Source organism: Rutidosis leptorrhynchoides, chromosome 1 (genome assembly GCF_046630445.1).
Source record: "Rutidosis leptorrhynchoides isolate AG116_Rl617_1_P2 chromosome 1, CSIRO_AGI_Rlap_v1, whole genome shotgun sequence".
NCBI lineage: Eukaryota > Viridiplantae > Streptophyta > Magnoliopsida > Asterales > Asteraceae > Rutidosis > Rutidosis leptorrhynchoides.
In genome coordinates this window covers 537,172,178-537,185,269 of record NC_092333.1, presented here as the reverse complement: position 1 = coordinate 537,185,269, position 13,092 = coordinate 537,172,178, and positions in this window count along the sequence as shown.

Here is a 13,092-nt window from a genome sequence, read left to right as displayed (position 1 = left end):
TCATTTTTTTCTTTACGCATAAAGGACTTTGATTTCAATTTAGTGCGTAGAAACATGTCTAATTTGATTATTACAATTGAGATAAAATCGGCATGTGACATTTTTCTTTTGTGACTTGTATTTTTCAAGTGTCAAGTTCCTGCCTAAACTCTCAGATCGTTTCCAAATCACTCTCACCACGCAAATAAATCTTTTCCTTCTGAACCAAACACCACAACAACCAACCCTAAACACACAAATCATCCCCCTAAAACCCCCAACCTGAGGCAAAACAACTCTCATAATCATACTGTCCCTAGCACGACTAACCCAAACCATGCACCCAACCAGAAAACCTACATTCCTAAAACCACTTCTTTTGATCATAACCCTAAAAATAACACCCTCGAAAAAGCTAACAAAGAAAGAATCGTCCAACTAGAAGAAGATGACAGTCTTTCTGACATCTTTAAAAAAACCCTAATTGGTGAAGCTCCTAATCTAGATATTCTGGAACAAATAAACGATCTTTGTCAGGAAGAAGGCATCGCAGATTTCACCATCAAAGATATGGGAGGTCTTCAAGTTATGATTGTTGTTGACTCAGAAGAGACTGCAACAAACATCTCAAACAACGAGCATCACAATCTTAAACGTTGGCTTCCAAACCTTAAAAAATGGGATAGCAAGCACACGAACCCGGGGCGTCTTACATGGCTCAATATCGTAGGTGTTCCCATTTCACATTGGACTGAAGCTACCTTCAAGAAGATAGCCTCTTGGTAGGGCCCAATCATGGAACTGTTTAACTGTACCATTAACCAAAAAAACCAAAACTTAGTTGTTGGTAAAGTCCTGGTTAAAGTACGAGGTATTGTTCCAATTCTAGAAACAGTTGGGATAAAGACCAAAACTACCATATTCTATGTCAGGGTATCAGAAGAATTTAGAGAAATTGTTGAACTAGATATTGAAGAAGATAATGAATCTGAATGGGTTTTGTCAGACCACGAATCTCAAGCAGATGATACCTCCGATGAAGATTCGATACCGAAAACTGAATTTCCGGCGAGAAGGGAAGATCAGCAATCCGACAATCAATTTTCAAAATGCATTGGGGAACGAAAAGACTCTTTCGGCGCATTTAATATTGATACTTTTCCAGATGGCATAAAGAAACCTAATGATAACCTTAATGAGTTAAAAGAATCCAAAAGTTCAGCTATTAGGGCCCACCCATATCCTCCCCAAGGTAATCAAAACGTTTCCTCTTCTGTTAATAATACAACGGTTCCCAATTCCTTTAATTCTCATAATGATCAACCCAATACCAACCCCCAAGCCCAAAATAACATACCCAACAACCTCAAGCCCATTCCAAGCAATAATCCGGTTTGTCCAGCCCAACCAGTCCACCCTCAACACACTAGCCCAGCCCAACACACTCCAAACTCTTCTGGCCCAGATAACCTTTTTAACATACCCACCCACTTCAACTCACCTCCTCACCCAACTCTTAAATCATCTGTTCTATCGTTGTCTGCTAACTCGCCCAATCCTAATGACAAATCGACTCCCATTGTTCTTCCTCTACCCATCGTAAACCTACTGATCAAAACTCTTCACAAATTCCATCCGATCAAAACCATTCTATTTCCAATCGAACAACAAAACCCATCCCATCCCCTGCCAATCTCACAAATCACTTCGATGGACCTCCAATTCTAGGAAAATTTGAACCTAAAACCACAAATCACCCCAATACCATCCATCAACCAACACGGATCATTGACAGATCACCCCCTCCTTCAACTAATCACCAAAGCAGCCCCATTCGAATCACCAATCTCTTCGAAACTCCTACTAAACCATTAACCTCCAATTCTTCATCTCGTAACATGAGCCAAAAATCCAATATGAATCAAATTCCCAAATCCGTCAATCCTCAAACCTCATCCCACAATCACCACACTACCCCTATCAAACCTTGTAACCGAAACTCGCAAAACAATAAAGTTCACAAATCTCAAGTTTGGTCATCAATGTGTAATTGGAAAGCATCCTCGAGAATCTTATATTTTAAAAATATGGCTAGGCAGCAGTCCAAATCAAACAAATTATCCAATTCCTTGTTACCTGTAAGAGGAGTCAATCGTTCTCAGAATAATTCCCTGGAATCCACTTCCAGTGTATGCTTGAAAGACTATGGTAAAGAGTTAGGTTTACGTTGGGTAGAAAAAACCCAATAATTGGTACTGTGTTCAACTACCTCGTTTCTTGTTGTTTTACATGAAGATAATGTCTTTTAACATTCGTGGTTTCCGAGGTGTCGATGGTGCTGAGAGTAAAGTCAGTTGGTTTAGAAAAATGCGTCTAGAAGAATGTCCAGATGTTGTTGCAATCCAAGAAAGTAGATGCAATGAGGTTAATGATCAGTGGATAGAGATGATTTGGGGTTCTTCAAATTTCCAATACATTCAAAAACCGAAAATAGGTAAGTCGGGTGGTTTAGTTTTGATTTGGGATCCAACTGTTTTCTTGGTGGATGATGCTGTCGAAAAAGAATACTTTCTTGCAATAAAAGGTTCTTGGAAAGGCAAAGATAAACAATCAATAATCGTCAACGTCTATGGACCTCACAAGGATACAAATAAGAAGCTTTTTTGGAATAGCCTTGAAAATCTCATGAATTACAAAGAGGCGGAATGGATAATCGGTGGGGATTTTAATGAAGTTCGTTCGGAAGATGAAAGACATAATTGCAACTTTATTAATAGAAGAGCTAAACTCTTTAACGACTTCATTGAAAACAACCACCTAATTGATATCCCTCTAACGGGCAAACGTTTTACACGTATAAGTGACGATGGAAAAAAACTCAGTAAGCTTGATCGTTTTTTAGTTTCAGAAGATTTTCTTGATTCCTGGGGTGATATTTCGGTCATTAGTCTCGATAGAAAAACTTCCGATCATTGTCCTCTCATCCTGCATGATAATAATGTAGACTTTGGTCCCAAACCCTTCAAAATGTTCGATCTCTGGTTAGAAAATATTGATGTTGAGCAGATCATTATTTCAGCTTGGAATAAAGATATTTCTAGCCCACGGCCTGATTGTTTATTCAGAAACCGTCTGAAAAATTTGAAAGATGCTTTACGGATTTGGAGCAAAACGAAATATGGCTCTTTAGACTGTACTATTACAGAATGTAAAAGTAAAGTGGCTGATTATGAAGCAAAGGCTGATATGGGCATCTTATCAGAAGATGAACGTATTGAATGGCTTAACTATAGAGCTAAATAGATCTAGAAAGAAAATGAAAAATCCTGTATGCTCAGACAGAAAGCTCGACTCAAATGGGCCTCTGAAGGTGACGACAACACATCTTTCTTTCACTCTTACATTCGAAGAAACAACAATCGGTCCAATATCAGGAGGTTTCATCTTAACGGTTCCTGGGAAGAAAATCCATCGAAAATTAAAGAGGCAATATTCGAATACTATAAGAAAATTTTCGAAAGCAACTCTGATACTTCGCCTGATTATTCTTCCTTCAAGACTTTACCATTCTCTCAAATCTCAGCTGATGATGTCCTATTTCTAGAAGCCCCTTTCTAAGAGGAAGAAATATGGTACACCATTAAAGATCTGGACCCGTCAAAAGCCCCGGGCCCGGACGGTTTCAACATGAGTTTCTACAAAAAATTCTTTTGGTTGATCAAAGACGATTTGAAAAATGCCCTTGATTGGTTTTGGTTGAATGGTATCATCTCAAATGGTTGTAATGCATCGTTCTTCACCCTTGTCCCTAAATGAAAAGATCCAATTAACCTCGGTGATTATAGACCGATTAGCCTCATTGGAAGTTACTACAAAATAATCTCCAAGTTACTTGCAAACCGATTACAAAAAGTGATCCATAATTTAATCGGTACCGAACAAAGTGCTTTCATTAAAGGTCGTTACATCCTTGATGGCATCCTTGTAGCAAACGAAGTTGTTGAAAATCTGAAGTTCCAAAAAAAGAAAGGTCTCATTTTCAAAGCGGATTTCGAAAAGGCATTTGATAGCCTTAGTTGGGAATTCTTGAATTGCACTCTCGAAAGCATGGGTTTCGGTTCTAAATGGATAAATTGGATGATGTCTTGTCTTAAATCCGCTTCTATCTCGATTCTTGTGAACGGTTCCCCCACAAAAGAATTCACTCTTCAAAGAGGGGTCCGTCAAGGTGACCCTCTCTCTCCATATCTATTCATTCTAGCGGTAGAGGGACTTAATGTACTTGTTAAACACGCATTGGAACTCAACTATTTCAAAGGTATTGAAATCGGGTCCAATAACATTCCAATTTCCCATCTCCAAAACGCCGATGACACAATATTCTTTGGAGAATGGAATAAAAGAAACGCCCAGAACTTATTTAAACTCCTCAAATGTTTTGAAATCTTTTCGGGTTTAAAAGTTAACTTCGCCAAAAGTTGCTTGTACGGGATCGGGGTACATAAAAGTGCAATTGAAGAGATGGCTAATTGTGATGACCCGGGAATTTCCGACTAAATTTAAACTTAATCTTTACTGTATCCGACACGATAAGCAAAGTCGATAATGTTGAGTCTCGAAAGTTGTGAACTATTTTCATGGATTCATTTAACCCTTTTCTATTCTCGACGATTCACGAACCTTTAATGTATAGATAAAATGTAAGTAGTAGAAATAATAAAAATATTTTTATTAAAGTCAATGATAGATATATTATTAATATCAATAGATAATACATTAATACATAACTATGAAATTGATATATATAAATATTATTATTACAAATATTAATCCAATTAGTATTATTTTTGTAATGTAATTACCATTGATAATATATTCATTACTTTTATTTTATTTCTCCTATTATAAATTTTGATAAAATTATTATTAATACAATTATTGTTATTATTGTAAATTTTATTATTATTATTATTATTATTACTATTATTATTATTATTATTATTATTATTATTATTATTATTATTATTATGAACATAAGTATTATTATTATTACAAATTATTATCATTACTATTATTATCATTATTTTTATTACTAGTATTATCACTATTATTATTTTTACAACAAATAAATATTATGTATATAAAATTATACTTATAATAATATTACATATTATAAACATATTTTTTTATATAAATATTCATATATAACAAATGATGTATTTTTAATATAATATTAATCATATATAAATATTAATATAACTATATAAACATTAGTCATTTTTAAATATACATACAAATTAAATATGTATAATATATAATTTAAGATATAATAAATTTGTTCGATTACAAATATATGTGTTAATATATATAAATGATATAGGTTCGTGAATCCGAGGCCAACCCTATACTTGTTCAATGTCGTTCTATGTATTTTTACTACAAAATACATTAGGTGAGTTCATTTGCTCCCTTTTACTCTTTACGTTTTTGGGCTGAGAATACATGCAAATGCTTTATTAACTGTTTTACAATATTTATATGCGTGAGTTCATTTGCTCACTTTTACTCTTTACGTTTTTGGGCTGAGAATACATGCAAATGCTTTATTAACTGTTTTACAATATTTATATGTGTGAGTTCATTTGCTCACTTTTACTATTTACATTTTTGGGCTGAGAATACATGCAAATGCTTTATTAACTGTTTTACAATATTTATATGCGTGAGTTCATTTGCTCCCTTTTACTCTTTACATTTTTGGGCTGAGAATACATGCAAATGCTTTATTAACTGTTTTACAATATTTATATGCGTGAGTTTCATTAATCCCTTTTTAAATGTTTTTGCAATATATATTTTTGGGACTGAGAATACATGCGCTGTTTTTATAATTGTTTTACGAAATAGACACAAGTAATTGAAACTACATTCTATGGTTGGATTATCTAATCGAATATGCCATTTTTATTAAGTCTGGTAATCTAAGAATTAGGGAACAGACACCCGAATTGACGAGAACTCTAAAGATAGATCTATCGGGCCCAACAAGCCCCATCCAAAGTACCGGATGCTTTAGAACTTAGAAATTTATATCATGTCCGAAGGAGGATCCCGGAATGAAGGGGATATTCTTATATGTATATTGCGAATGTCGGTTACCAGGTGTTCAATCCATATGAATGATTTTTGTCTCTATGCATGGGACGTATGTTTATGAGAATTGAAAATATGAAATCTTGTGGTCTATTAAAATTATGAAGTGATTATTTATGATAAACTAATGAACTCACCAACTTTTTGGTTGACCCTTTAAAGCATGTTTATTCTCAGGTACGAAAGAAATCTTCCGCTGTGCAATTGCTCATTTTAAAGATATTATTTGGAGTCATTCATGACATATTTCAAAAGACGTTGCATTCGAGTCGTTGAGTTCATCAAGATTATTGTTAAGTCAATTATAATTAGATATATTATGAAATGGTATGTATGCCGTCAGCTTTTGATGTAATGAAAGATTGACTTTTCAAAAACGAATGCAATGTTTGTAAAATGTATCATATAGAGTTCAAGTACCTCGCGATGTAATCAACTGTTGTGAATCGTTTATAATCGATATGGACTTCGTCCGGATGGATTAGGACGGGTCTTCGCAGTTGGTATCAGAGCGGTGGTCTTAGCGAACCAGGTCTGCATTAGTGTATATAACTGATAAGTCGATAGGATGCATTAGTGAGTCTGGACTTCGACCGTGTCTGCATGTCAAAAGTTTTGCTTATCATTTCGTGTCAAAAAATTTCATGTTTATCACTCTTAGTCTAGACACATCTTACTGCATTGATTGCATAGACAGTGTATAGATAAATTCATATCTTAGCGTATCTGTTATTGTTACCTTTGCCTGACAGCTTCCGTAGATTCCTCCGTAACTTATGGGATTATAGTACTATATATGCATATGTAAATCATGTATTGCAGGGTACTAATCTACATCCTATAATCTATTTCTTATCAAAAATCCTTCATCTGATTGTACAAGATGAATTTCTCAACCAGTTCGAGTCCCTCAGATTCCGATAGCTATTCCGATAGTTATTCCGACAGCTATTCCGATATGGATTTCCACTCAAACTTCGAAAGCAGTGTAACTGGAATGGAGCAACCAGTCAGCCATCCCTAATTCATCTGATGGGTTTGTAGTCGACTTAAATCAATGGAGACACGAAGGAGGCGATCATTTTCTTCAACCGAATTCACCTCTTGGCGAAGAACCTGAAACAATTACCGGCGAACCTATTCGAGACACCATTTTCTCTCTCATTTCCAGAGTAGCTCGACACGATTATATTCTATCCACAATTCTAAACCTTATTCATCCGCTCGTTCCGACCGACAATCATCCCGGAATAATAGAAGAAGTCAACTGATGATGTAGCGTGAGGGTACGAAATAGTATTATTTTTAATACAAAATACTACAAAATATGACACAAGTTTTATTAATTTACGGATGGGATATACCTAAACCTTGCTACAACACTATAGGCAGTGTACCTAATCGTAGAGTAGTGTAGTTTTTAGTAAGTCCGGTTCGTTCCACAGGGAGCTGGTGAAGTTAACGCTATATTATTAAGTTTATTTGTAAAAATATATATATAAATAAGTAGTAGTATTATTATAAAATGGGGGTTTTACCGTTTAATGACCGGTTTATCGATTTTAAGCGTAAAAATAAATGACAAAAATTAAAGTGCGTAAAATAAATTGCGATAAATAAAATGACAGAAAATAAAATTGCGAGTAATAAAATGACAGTAAATAAAGATACGATGAGAAATATAATAAAAGAATTATGCTTATTTAAACTTCCGTAATCATGATGTTTGACGTGTTGATTTTAATTTATTACCATGGGTTAATTGTCCTTTGTCCTGGTTTATTTGATACGTTTATCTGGTTTTTGTCCATAATAGTCCATCGGTCATAAATATAAAGTGCGAGTATCCTCGTCAAATTACCCTTATACCCGAAGTCAAATATTCCAACTGATTAAGGATTTAAACTATGACGCAGTTATCACTTCTGTCAACAATTACACCAGTTATCACTGTATGTAATCCACCCCTGTTTTAATTAGTTTATGAATATTAATTCATCCACTTGATCAGAATGAATAATCAATTACCCAACCCAATTGATTAATTAAATGATTATAACAGATTCCATATGAACGTCACTAAATAGGACAACCATAATCATTATTAATTATTAGGTTAATTAATTTGAAGATAGGTTCGACAGACTCCAATGAGTTGTCACTCAATTAGACAATACCCCCCATCTATTAATAGTCAATAGTCCAATTTCCACAAGTGTCGGTCTTTTGCCCAAACCTTAATTATGGTACAAAGCCCAATTACCCAATTTTAGTAATTAGCCCAACATCATGATTACTTCGTTTTAAATAAGCATAATAATAACTTAGCTACGAGACATTAATGTAAAAAGGTTGAACATAACTTACAATGATTAAAAATAGCGTAGCGTTACACGGACAGAATTTCGACTTACACACTCAAATGATCTCTATCATAAATCTTATTATTATCATAATTTAAACTTAAAATTAAGATTATTGTTATATCTTATTACATTAACATTATGATAGAGATATAGAATATAGATATTGATAATTGATATTGATAATTGATCGAAGAAAAAAGATCGGAAAAAAATTCTTCCTCCTCATTCATCGAACATAGATCGTTCTTTTATAGGCCAAATTATAAAATGAATTTTCATTTACGACCCCTGAACTATGCTCAATTAACAACTTTTTATTATTTAATATTATTCTTATTATGATTTATTTAAATATTATATTTTATTCTTGTGCATAGTTGACTCGTAATTTTTACACCGTTGCGTCGAGCGTTGAGAGTTGGTTCATGTCCTGGTTTCGGATTTTCGAACGTCCTTTCGTATAATTTAATATCTTGTACTTTGCGTTTTGTAACTTGTACTCTTGTCATTTTTAGACGTTTCTCATCAATAAATTGAACCTTTTGAATTGTATCTTGTACATTTGAGCTTTTTGGATGTTTTGGTCTTTCAAATCTTCGTTTTTGTCTTTAAATCTTCATTTTCGAGCGATTTGCGTCTTTCGTCTTCGCACTTATTTATTTAACTATTACAACTAAAAATAAGGAAATTACATTAAAAAACTTTACATATTGGAACGATATTGCTACTAAATATATGTTCATTTGGAACACTATCAAATATCCCCACACTTGAGCGTTGCTTGTCCTCAAGCAATACAGAACTTGAAATAAAAACATACATGAATCACTTTTTTATTCATCACATTTTGTACATCAGTGATTTTGATATAGCGGTATAAACAATGACAGTAATGATGGTTAAAGGTGGGTGTGTCATCCACAGTTGCCTTGGGTTTAGGTCAACGACACTTGCAATCAAATAGCCGATTTACTTTCGGTTTCCAAAGCAAAGTGCACATTTGAAAGGCGGTTTACAGTCCCACATGACTATAAAAATGTAGATCCTTTAGGAAATTGGATCTTTATGAAAACATTTGATCTTTTAAAAATTCAAGCTAGATTTTACCCTAGACAAGTTTTCTGATTTGACCCACCATCGGTGTTGCAAAATATATTTGTGGATCAATATTTTGGCTAAAAACATTTAGGTTCGTGTAATCCACTGCTATCCCGGTATCGGAAAGCACACATCCAGTTTACTTGTTCCGTATATTACCTTTCGGTAAACTACCGTCCGGTTGTAAAGGAAAGCGATGAACAAGAAACTGTTAAGGCAATGTCTAATGACATGCATTTGTTCATGGTCTAAAAACGTGTCGGATGCTAGAACTATCCTTGGTAGGAGCAATAGTAAAGATCATCCTATGATTTTTCGGTCTGGCACAAGGTCCTGTCTCTGACCATGCTATGCAACCACCGTTCTTACGGTTGACACCCGATTTGGTTCAGGTGACCTAATGAAATCCAGGTGAATTCCTAGGATTTTACGTTCAATGGTAATGAACGCATTGAAAATGGTTTTTCAGAAAACAAATCGGTTTGTAATTTTTGATCAAAATATTTTCTCGTTCAAGCTCGAGTTTAGATATCATCGAATTCCATGAGTTTGAATTCTCAATCTTTAAGGTCAATCTCAAGGATTGAGTAATATCAGTCTTAAAAGCTGATTTTTAATCTTTAAGGAGATTATCCTTTTCTGGGGATCTGATTCATTAGTCTTATCCAGCTAATTTGCACGGTGCCCCCCATTGTACGAGATAAATCCTTCTCATGGTTAGGATAAATCTGACCACTTGGCGACCCTGTTTGATGCTGAGGTCCGTGGATTTCCTGCTGATTTTAGAGATGACTTTTCTAGATTTTTCGTCAACCTACAGCTGGACTGGACGACAACTTCATGACCTAAATCAAGAAGCGCGTTTCTTTTTCGGAAGACTTTACTTCCTTTTAATGATGGAATTGATTCATCGTGTAGATCCATCTTTCTTACAGTAAATCGGGTAAACCAGTTAATTTAGTCCAAAGTAAAAGCACCTGCAATAACTTTACAAAAACATGTGATAGATAGTTTTTAATTGAATAACTTGGTACATTCTCCCCACACTTAGTTTCTTTCTTTGCCTTTTTATTCTCCTTTATTCCATTTTAAATGAATTCAAGCGTTTTAGGTTGTTTCTCAATTTATGCCCTTTTCGAGGTAACGATAATTTCGGCATTAACACCTAGTTTTATCGTTCATAAATATGTATAAACATGATTTTGACTTCAGTTAATTGAAAATTTTTCAAATTTTCACAAAATTTGGCAAATAAACCAAGTATAAACCTGAGAGAATTTATAACCCTTCCCCACACTTAAGATCATGCAATGCCCTCATTTGCATGAAATCAGACTATAATTTAAATTTATGAGGGTGATTAGCGTAGAAAAGTGATTAAAAATACCGAGTTTGCAAACATATTGTTATTTCACATTTGATTTTTTGCGTCTTGTCAAAATCAGTAGCTTTTGCTGAACTTCATGACAGTCTTTGAAAGTGCGCTGTTTTACCCTGTTTTGTACATAAGATAAAATACAAACATATATATATATATATTTTTGAAGTTTGGTTTATAACCCCACTTTTCAAAAATTTATAAAGTATAATATTTTTGGCATACTTTAAATCAATAAAATTAAAAATAATGATAACAAAATTTGTCGCCCCACCCTCGGGTAAAGTAATTTCGGCTCAACGACCTAGTCTTAAACTCACGACAAATTTTAGAAATCATTTTTTTCAACTTAATGAATTAAAGTAAATTTTGTTTTTAAAATTCACACAAAACTTAAATTAAAAAAAACATATTAATTTTATATAAAACCTACAAAACAAAAATTCAGAATGGAGGGAGAAAACTAGTTCTTTAGTGTCTGCTAGTGGAAAAGACCAATCGGATTCCATTCTCGGAACTACACGAGAACAGAACAACTAACTCCAGACAGCATTTTCTTTTTAGAACATTTGAATCTCCCCACACTTAGGTAGCTGTGGTGTCAAAATTGTGATTAACTTCATCGTCAATTTCTCTTGGACCATAATCAACTTGCATATCTGTGACTTTCTCTTTAAGCCATTGGTCGGATTCCTGTGTAATATCCACAATTTCAACTAGTTTCTCCTTTTCTTTAGGTGATAGATTGGATACTAACCGGTTACATAACTTAAAGTTCCCCTTGGTTCTAGCATCGCGAATCCGTTTAATAAGTTTCTTCATTGAACTATTAATAACGGGATCATTTAATTTCGTATCAACAACGGGGTTCTTTGTTATCATGTCATCATTAGGTGTTACTTCATTTTCCCCACACTTAGGCGTTTCATTATTGCTAAGTATTACCGTTGGAGTTGGTAAAATCACATGGTTCTTACCAATTATTTTTACTGGTTCAATGGTTTTGGCTGGTGGAGATTTAGACTTTCGAATCATAAAGGTGATCGATTTGTCACCACTTTTAAGTGTCATTCTTCCATTTCCTACATCAAATAACGCCTTGGTGGACGCTAAGAATGGTCGACCTAAAATTAGAGGAATGTTTGGGTCCTCTTCTATGTTAATGACAATGAATTCGACTAGAAAGGTTAAATTGCCTACTTGAATGGGTAGGTTGTCAGCAATTCCAACTGGGTGCTTAATGGTTTGATCAAAGAGTCGAACACTCATATCCGTTGGACTTAACTTACCTACACTTAATCTTTTATATAATGAAAGAGGCATAACACTCACACTTGCACCTAAATCTGCTAGTGCATCATACATGACACAATCACTAAGTAGACAAGGAACAATAAATTCACCCGGATCACCTACCCTAGGTGGAGGTTTTGGTGGAACTGTCTTCACCGGGTTTATTTCTACGGCTTTTGTTTCTTGTACTTTCTTATTCTTTTTCTTCTTCTTCTTTCCAGAAGTATCACAATCTTTATTACTTATTACTTGCTCATACTCAACTCCTTTTCTTGGAAACGGGATGGGTGGTTTGTATGGTGCCACCATTGGCTTTACATACTCGGGTGGTGGTGGTGGTGTAACTTCTTCATTGTTACTTACATCTAAAACCTTCCCATCTTCTGATGTTGGTTTTTCAGAATTTGTTGACACCATATTAACATTCTCTTTCCGAGGATTTACTTCAGTATTACTCGGTAGCTTTCCTTGTTCCCTCTCACTCATCATGCTAGCAAGAGTACCTACGTGTTTTTCTAGATTCAAAATGGAAGCTTGTTGAGTTCTTAATGACTGATCAAACCTCTCATTCGTTTGGGTTTGAGATGTAATAAATTGTGTTTGAGATTCAACTAGCTTAAATACCACTTCTTCCAGATTTGACTTCTTCTCGTCGGTTTGTTGTGGTGGTTTATACAAGCCAGGTCTTTGTTGATTGAAAGTGTTGTTTTGAGTTGGTTGGTTATTAGGACCTTGTTGGTTATACGAGTTATTGTCGGGTCCTTTTGGATTGTAAAGAATGTTTTGATTTCGATTGAAGTTTGGCCTTGGCGGTTGATAATTATT